Here is a 9,766-nt window from a genome sequence, read left to right on the forward strand (position 1 = left end):
TTTTATTGATTATGACTTATTTAAATTGTATATTGAAGTGTTCGGATCCCTTCTAACATCTAAAAGTGCTGAGTTTAGGCATTGATGTATTTGGCGATTGTCAAGAGTTTTGAAATTCACTCAGTAAAAGGTAATTACAGCAAGGCTTTGTTCACACAAGAAGCTACTGCCAGTAATTTATCCTCCACAGTGGTAAAATAATTTCATTAGTAAGGTTTTCTCAGGCTCCGTTTTTTGATTGCTCAAAACCAAGATTTTCTCAACCAAATAATAGTTACTTATCATTAGCATTCTGGCCACATGTTTGTCTTATCCCAAGTATATTTAACTCTTGCTTGCTCTTGTTTTGAATTCTGCATCTTATTTGTATATTCCAGTATATTGAAATATCATCTTTTGGCTCATTATGTGTAGACATTTATTTTATTGAATTTCAAAGTGCTTCCATACAAATGGCGTACAAAGGATCATAGCTTCATTTTAAAATGTGAATTTTAGTACATTTTTGTACAAAAAATAGTATGTTTCTTTTTGTCAGCAAAAGTATATGCTTGATTTTTATTTTGTTGATTTTACTTTGGTTTACTTAATGCCAGTTAAAGTTCAGGTGTTATTTCTGAAGCCTTAATATTTTGAAACAGGTATTTGGTAATAGTTATACTGGCAGAAGAAAGGAAGGGTGATGAGTTGCAGATAAGATCTGAGCTTTGTCTGAACTTATCTACTACGTAAATTTTCAGGATTATCAAATATTTGAGTTTTACTTTTGACTGATATGCTATTACTGAAAAGTTTCAATATTATTGGAAAAGATGTATTACTATGTTAAAAATAAACTCAGTGCTTATTCTAAATTATGGTTTATCAAAGCTTTCTTAATGTTAATGGCAATTTTATTCCACTTTATACTGAAAATTCACTCAGATAATTACAACTATAAACCGATAGATTTCTTACAGAATGTTATTTGAGTTGGCAAGGTTTCATCTAATCTGGATTTATTGTATCCAGAGTATTTTTATTCAGCATGCTATGAATAATCCTTTGCGAAATTACGTTTTCTTGTATCTACAAAATTAAAATAAATCTCCATTTTTTTGTAACTGAAAATTTGATGATAGAGTCCTAGTTCTTCATTTCCTAAGCATTGTGACACTGCCCAGAGACAATAGTAAAATTCATAATGTAAGTAATGTCAGAAGTAATATTGTCCTTATTTATTCCAACAGAGGGCAGCAACAGTCTATTTTACACAAATCATACACTGTGTTCTGGTCAGGGGTTGATTTTTTAAAACACATTTCTCTTTAAAATCAGGTATTTCTATCTCTGTTTGAAATATGAAACAAAAAGGAGCATTAAATTAAAAAATTGAAAGCAACCTATTGTAAAAAATATGCAAGAGAAAATTTATTTTTTAAAACCTGCAAAAACCTGCAACGAGTAATTTAAAATGCCAAAAGGGAAAAATGCTCTTAAACTCCATAGTCTTTGTCTCAGTAGTATCCGATTCAATTTGAACCGAAATAAAATTGTTTTCATTTACATTTGTACTATATGTGCCTATCATGTATATTTAATTGCTGAAAGAGATTCGTATGTATGGATTTTTAAAAGAATTAATTTATGTTAAAAGATTGACATTAAAATGAAGAATATTGTATACCAGTGTTAAACTAATAATACTTTTATTTTAAAAATGGAAAGATTTTAGATTGAGCAATGTGATGTAATTCCAAAACAAATATTGGTTTAGATGTGTTAAAAAACTGTTCTAATCAGAATAATTTCAGGTGTGCTTCTGTCTGTTCATCTTTATTTTGTTGTTCTCCTCCTGAAATAAAAATTCAGTTCTGGAGAGTAACCCAGAGAGGAAGTAGCAGACCGATTTTTAAAAATTATTTTTCCTATTCCTGCAGCTCTTTTGCATCTTTCCATTTTCATTCTTTAACCATTTGAAGTCATATTTTCATTTTAGTATCAACTAGTTAATCTTAAAAATAGCCAACAAGCAATTAGATGGCTTTCAAATCTTGGAATTGAAACTAATGAGAGGTAGAAGAAAAGGAGCTTAAAAATATCTGAAAATGTCAATTATCCTTGACTTTCTGAGAAGCAACATGAATTTTATAGTCAATGACTTTCAAGAGGGACAGAAGGAAATAAAGAGAGAAAGGGAGAGGATTGTGCTGAAGGGTGCTCTCTTCATAACAAAGGTATCTTTTGCAGCTGTCCATGGCAATGCTAATGCAAGGACCAATTTCTCACTTTTTACTTCTTTCTACTATTGATTTGCTTTTGTTTGGTACTTTTGACTTTTTCCTGTTTATTTTTAATATTTTACAAACTTTTAGTTCCTTTTATCATCCATTAATAGCTGCATTCACATTCTTAGTTGAAACTAAGAAGAAAATACACATGAAGTAGTATATTTATATCTTCAGAGCCCAGTATTTTTGAATATTAATTTATGTGGATAAACTAATCTATCGACTGAATATTTGTGCACTACTTGATAGAATATGGATGCTATATAGCATTTGGCAGTTAACTCTTCTTATCATCATTATTATTAGTGTTATTATTATTCTTTAAACCTGCAATTCCCAAACTTCTTTTGCCTGCCATTCTATTTCAGAAGGACATTTAGTGTCCCTTGGAAATCTCTCTACTTTAAATAACCAAACAGAAAACAGCCCCTAGTTGCATCAAGGGCTACTATTTTCCATTTGGATCATTCTGGCATCCCTGAGGTTGTGGGGCTGGAGGAAGGCACATTGAACAGCGACATAATATACTTCGAAAATGCTGTTATGAACAATCATCTTTTCTTCATTTAGTTTTAGATGGGTAGCCTTCTAAGCTAGCTCAGGGGTCCTGGAGGTCATTCCTAGTAATCAGTCAACAGGAGGGAAGGTTCAATGCTCTGACCCACGATTCAGTGCACATGGGCCTTCAGGGCCACACAAGGCAGTGTTAGGGGACACATTTGCCAATAATGGGGAAGGGGAGTGCAATGCTGGGGCTATTTTATTTTATTTATTTTATTGAATCACTGTGAGAAACAGTTACAAAGTTTTCATGTTTGAGTTGCAATCATACAATAATCAAACACCCATCCCTCCACCAGGGCACATTTTGAACCACCAATATCCCCAGTATAACCCCCCTTTCCAACCCTTCCCCTGCCTCCATGGCAGACAATACCCCCCCCCCCCCCTATTCTCTCTCTCCTTTTGGGCATTATGGTTTGCAAAACAGATACTGAGAGGTTATCACATTTGGTTCTTTATCTTTCAGTACTCATCTCCCATCCTGAATGATTGATTCTCCACCCATCATTGTCTTAGTGATTTCTTCTCTATTCCAGTTGCCTTCTTCCCCAGTGCCGGGGTTTAAATTCAGATCCTGGCATACACAAGGCACATCCTCCAGCCTTTTGAGCTAGCTATTCCCCACCTTCCAGTCATCTGCTAATGGGCCTCACACACTCATTCACTTTCTTAGGTCTTCCTAAGAGCTTGCAAACAAATATGAGCATCAATGTGAGATAATGCAAATGGGTTACTGTATATATGAGTGATTTTTGTATATTCTGAGACACAAATGGCTTCAGACGACACTTATTAAGCTCCTATTGTGTGCAGGTGGCATACTGAGTACGTATGCACACATTATGACTAATGTGCAGAGGAGGAAACAGGAGTTGGTTCTAGAGTCTACCTCTTTTATTCTCTTACTATTTCTAATTATTTTTTAAGGTTTTATCTAGGTCCTTGGTCACAATTATTAATTAAGGCACATAAATTAGGATTTTGTACTCATTTGCTGCCAACGGAAACCAGCTGGACTGCATGCAAGGCAAACGCTTTATCCACTGTATTATTTTTCTGGCCTTCTACTTTATTTTTAAACACCTACTAACTTTGGCACACTGATCTTTATATTTTACCAACTCAACCAGACCCAAAATGAATTCATCTTTGGCAAGCAGTTGCTCTTACTTGCTAATAATACCTGAAAGCTTCAGTATCTATCGACCTATAAAATAACAATATTTAGAGTTTTAGTTAGCTCTTAATTATTCCTAACAGATCTTTCACCTGTTTAACCAATAAATCTACCCCTTTTACATTTCAATTTTATCAGAAAAAATGAGTCATTTTTATTTTTTTATCCGTTTCTTTCTTTCTCTCTCTCTTTTTTTCTCAGTTGTGTTCTCAGGGCTATACCTGGTTCAGTGCTCAGGGATCACTCCTAAAGGTACTTGGGGATCCATATATGGAACAAGGGATAAATCTAGGTCTCCCAGAGCATAGAAAACACCTTACCTCCAGTACTATTTTCTAGCCCTCAGGGGATGGGTTTAAGGCACTTTCTTTGTATGCAATAGACCCTGGTTGATCCCTGAAAGCTCCTGTGTTTCCCTGAGTACCACCAAGGCGAACTCCAGGACACAGAGCTGCGAGTAACCCCTGAGCACCACCTGGTGTGGGCCAAATAAAACAAAAGCAAATGAAAAAAATCTCATTTTTTTCTGGCATAATTGACTCTCATCTGTTAAAACATCTTTTTGAAATTCTTTTTTTTTTAACTGAAATTGTCCTTTTTTACCACTTAAACTATTTGAATCCTCTTTCATTGCTGTCCCTGGTACTTTTTGCACTAATTTCTTTCCTTCATTAATTCTTTTTCACAGTTTAATCACAACTGTTATACTTCTTGGGGGCTATAGAAATAGTGCAAAGCACTGAAGTGCTTGCTTTTCAAAGGATGCTAGGGTTTTGCCCTTGCACAATATGCTCTCCCAACCCCCACACCAGGAGTAACTCATGCTAGACATGAGGAACGCTGTGTGTGGCCCCAAAGCAAAACAAAACACCACACAAGAAAGCAAGACAAAGCAAAACAAAAACTACCTTTAAAAAATCTTGTTTTAAAACAAGACATCTCCGAGATTCCATTGTTTACAAGACAAGCATTTTCTTTCTGTGGCATACGTAAGGCCTCCCAAACAGTTTCCCATCACATCATCTTCTCTCAAGAATCCAGCTTCAAAACAATTGTCTCATTCATCTCTGGGCACTGCTCTCTCACTGAGTCATTCCTTTTGGTTCTATTCTTGTGATGGTTCTCCTCTTGGAAAATTAACTTAACTTTTTAGCTCTGTCAAACTCTCATGACAATTTTTTTCCAAAACCCTGAGTCAAATTTAGTGCAATTTTATAATATTGGAAGTCATTTGAAAAAAGACCTGCTAAAGTCTTGTTCTTGGACTTCTAGTCTCCAGAATTGTGAAAAAATGCAATTTTGTTGATTATGTTACCTGGTCTGTAGTATTTGGCATGGCAGTTTGAGCAAACTAATATTGCTCATTAAGTATAATCTAGGATATGGGGTGATGTGGGAACTGCTTTTCTCTAGTTTTTCTCTCTTAGAGCAAACTAGTATTCTCTGATTAACTTCTATTTCCTTAAAAGACAATCAGATAGGCCCCAAAGGTAGGAGAAATGGCTCTCTCAGACCATTCATTCACTTTTACAGCATGCATTTATTGGGTACTATGATATGTAAGGCGTTCTTCTATGCACTGAATTTACAAGTGGAAAATACTTCAGCACTCCCTTTATGGGAATTCTTGTCTAGAGGAGGTTACAAGTATGTAGAAAAAAATTTAAATTGGAAACTTTTTAAAACATTGTTTAATCTTTATTTATAGACGTTTGATGCAAACAAGAATAGTAACAGATTAGAACTCTAGAAGCTTACCCAAAATTTAAAATTTAAAATTACTCACCCAAAACTTTATGAACCAGATTATGACAGTTCTGTTGAGCTACCCTAGATGTACTTCACTGCCAACATCTTACCTTACATTAAATTCAATCCCTTGCTGATCTTAGCATTTGCAGTTCATTGGGGGATACAGAGAAGGAAAGCAAGGGAACAGGTAAAACCAAATGAAAACAAATCTTTGGAAACACCACCACAAAGCACCACAAAGTTAAGGTTATAGAGTGGGAGTAAGGAGGAACCAGTGGATTGTGGTGGAATAATTTTGCATTTTGATTGATCTTTTGGTAAGATTAGAAGTAGTTTCAAGAAGTAGAAAATTGAAGCCCTAAATATATATGCAGTTGTATAAATTAATGTTTTCTCAAAATATGAAAATAATGTAAACAGGTTTCCCAAATCTTTACAAGTGTATTGCACATATTCTATCAAAATTTTTGATAAGTAGTATTATACTCATAGTATTTTGCTTACTCAATAAATTTCTATGATTCTTTCACAACATTGCCTGTGGGATGGGGATAATTGAAATTCATAACTATATTGCATTATGAGGCTATTTCAAATGTATTTACATGCCGTATTTAAAAATAAATGCTTGTTTTTTAATTCAATTTTTAAATGTTACTATAAGTGTTAAACCATTCCAGGAATGAGCATGTATAATAATAATCTTTAGATTATTCATCTTACGTTACGTGTTCATCTTACGTTAGAAGAAAAGGAATTGTTTCCAACATGTCTGTGCTAATTTGTACTCCAATAAACAGTGCTTATTGCTTCATTAGTACATATTGCTTCAAAATTTACCTGCTGGTTTTCACTATTAGTAACCAAATACTCAAAGTCAGAAATTGTATTTCATCCTTTCTTTTATTATCAGTTAAAATATTTAGCTCAGAGCTCACTATATAGTAAGTGAATAATAAGTGTTAGATATTTAAATGTATAACAGATTGTCTTTTAAGGCAAATGTTACAAAAAGAGATGGATAATGAGGGTAAGAAAATAAATAGTTTATGAATCTTATGGCATGGCTTCACTTTAGCCCCTTGTGACCTTTTATGAAATTGTCCAGGGAAAATTGAATTGAAATTTGCCCTTTAAGGAGGATTTAAGAATATATTTATTAATTTAAATGGAACATTTATGAATATTGTGAATATTTTATATTATTTTTGATGCACAATTATCATTATGGAAAATTTCAATATTTATATTATTAGTTCTTCAAAAAAAGTTTTATTAAATGAAAATGTTTGATAATAGTGTGCTTTTGAAATTTAGCTTTCGAGGATTGAAGAGACAGTATAGTGACTATAGTGCTTGCCTTTCATACAGTGAACCTGAGTTCTATTCCTGGCACGTAACCTAGTCCCCCAAGCAATGCCAGGAGTGATTCCTGATCACAGATTCTAGAATAAGCCCCATGAACCTTTCCAAAACATTTTCTTCTGTTTCCTGAATATTTTGTTAAAGGACATAGCATAAGTCAAAATGAAAGAGAAGCTAATGAAATTTCACTCTTTCATCAGATCACTAGCTGCTGAGAAAATGGAGGCAGGAATACCTGGTGTAACTCTCCTATATGGTCTGGTACTGGGTTAATCTCAGTCAATTCAAAAGAAGATTGGTGGCAGCAGTCACAAAAGAGTGCTCATGGCATCCTAGTGATTCATTTCTCAGACTCAACGATGTTAGGAGCCAACTGGTGGTGCTCAGTGTCCATTCAAAGCAGGAGTCAGAAATGAGAACCCTGCCAATGAAGGGCACACACCTCTGAGCACACCGGAGATATTTCTCCAACCCCCTAAACCTTTTAATTTCTCTCTTTTTTTGTTTTTAGGTCTCACCCGGCAATGTGCGATGCACAAAGTTACTCCTTGCTTATGCACTCAGAATTTACTCCTGGCAGTGCTCAAGGGACCATATAGGATGCTGGGAATCAAACCCGGTTTGGATGCAAGGCAAATGCCCTACCCACTGTGCTATTGCTCCACCCCTGTTCTTCCTTCCTTCCTTCCTTCCTTCCTTCCTTCCTTCCTTCCTTCCTTCCTTCCTTCCTTCCTTCCTAACCTTCTTTCCTTTTTTATCAACGTTTTTCTGAGACTCATATAATTATGCCATTATTAAAGAGCTTTGCATAATTATACCTCAATATATATTTATTTTGTTTTTTTAAAAAATAATTTGATATGTTTAATTATATATGTTGAAGTACCTTTTTTCTTAAGATATTGTGAGCTCATACATAGATCACAAATCACAAATCATCCTGTTATTCGTCGATTGCCTCGAGCAGGCCCCAGTAACGTCTCCTTCATCCTAGCCCTGAGATTATATTCAAGGCTCTTTAGGAGAATGAGACAACATCATTGTTACTGGTATTTGGCATATTGGGTACGCCACGGGGAGTTTGCCAGACTCTGCCGTGTGGGCAGGCTGCATTCGGTAGCCTGCCAGTTTGTCCAAAGTAGGAATGAGATAATAAGATGTCATAATACGATGTCATAGATATTAACATAAATTTTTATTTTCTTCCTATGTAACTTGTTGTATGTCTTATGTATTCATTGTACTTAACATTATTTGCCATATGCACCCCTCAGACATGCAAGTTTTATGACAGAAATCCTGAGACTCTTCTAGAAGTGGGAGTAAACTTTATATCTGAAAAGACCAAGCCTCCGACTATTTATATAGCAAGTGCTCTTGGAAGATGCTCACATTTCTGAAAGAAGTCTGCCCATCTCAATAAATTTCAGTTCTGTAAGACTTTGGTTTTAGAACATCCTTTTCATTTTCACTTGAAATTAGCTCTGATTAATAATTAAATAAATACAAGCACCAGCTTTTAATAAAGCCAATGATGAAACTAGGGAATTTTTAGAGTTTGCAGAAGTATTCTGTCAGCAGTTTTCTGCCTCTTAAGGATCAGTGTCTAATGGAATTAAGCTGGATAATCGAATAACAAACTGAGATCTGGGCCCTTGCTTTGGAACTGATGGAATCCTTTCTGAGGATGAATATAAATGAGAAATGTTTCATTATTAGGGGTAGACTCCTCTACGACATTGTCATGGCATTTCTGCCAAGTCAGCAACTTGCCATAAACTGGTAAAAGAAGAAACCTGATCAGGTTTGTCCCTATGACATAAAAAAAATGTGTGATATTTTGAACAATAATGGATTCGAAAATAGGAAAAAAAACTGATCTGATAGAATCATGGCTAATATTATCATTCTGAACAGCCTAGCCAGCAAGACAAATAATTGATACCACTCATTCTCACTTTCCCTCTTGATCATTCTTACTTTTCCCTCAAAAGGAACAGGAAAAAGTGCTCTGTTTCTTTTTATAGTTTCCTGCTCTATTTTTCTGAGTTTCTTCTTGTTTCTATTTTTCTCTAAAAATTTAAATCTGGATATTCAGTTTCTTTGTTCAAACAAATATATGTTTTATCTAAAAGGTAAAAGTAAAGGCCCTCCTGTTGATCATCGATTTGCTCCAGCGGGCCCAGTAACGTCTCCATCATGAGACTTGTTACTGTGTTTGGCATATCGAATACGTCACGGGGAGCTTGCCAGGCTCTGCCGTGCAGGCGAGATACTCTCGGTAGCTTGCCAGGCTTTCCGAGAGGGGCAGAGGAATCGAACTCGGGTCGGCCATGTTGGCTGCGTGCAAGGCAAACACCCTACCGCTGTGCTATCGCTCCAGCCCTAGATAATCATATGGGGGCATGCATGAATATATTATAAAATTTGTATTTTAATATATTTTTTCCACTGAACTTTCAAGCAAAAGCTTAAATTTTGTGTCTTAATTTTTAATGATGTCTAAAAATGCATCTAGTAACAATTTAATAATTTAATGAGCATTTTCTTGTGTTACTTGGTTTTCTTTTTTCACTGATACATTTATTGCTTTATATCACCTAGGTATGATTATTCATTGTTGCCATATTAAAGACTT

Source organism: Sorex fumeus, unplaced genomic scaffold, assembly GCF_029834395.1.
Source record: "Sorex fumeus unplaced genomic scaffold, SorFum_2.1 ptg000015l, whole genome shotgun sequence".
Taxonomy (NCBI): Eukaryota; Metazoa; Chordata; class Mammalia; order Eulipotyphla; family Soricidae; genus Sorex; species Sorex fumeus.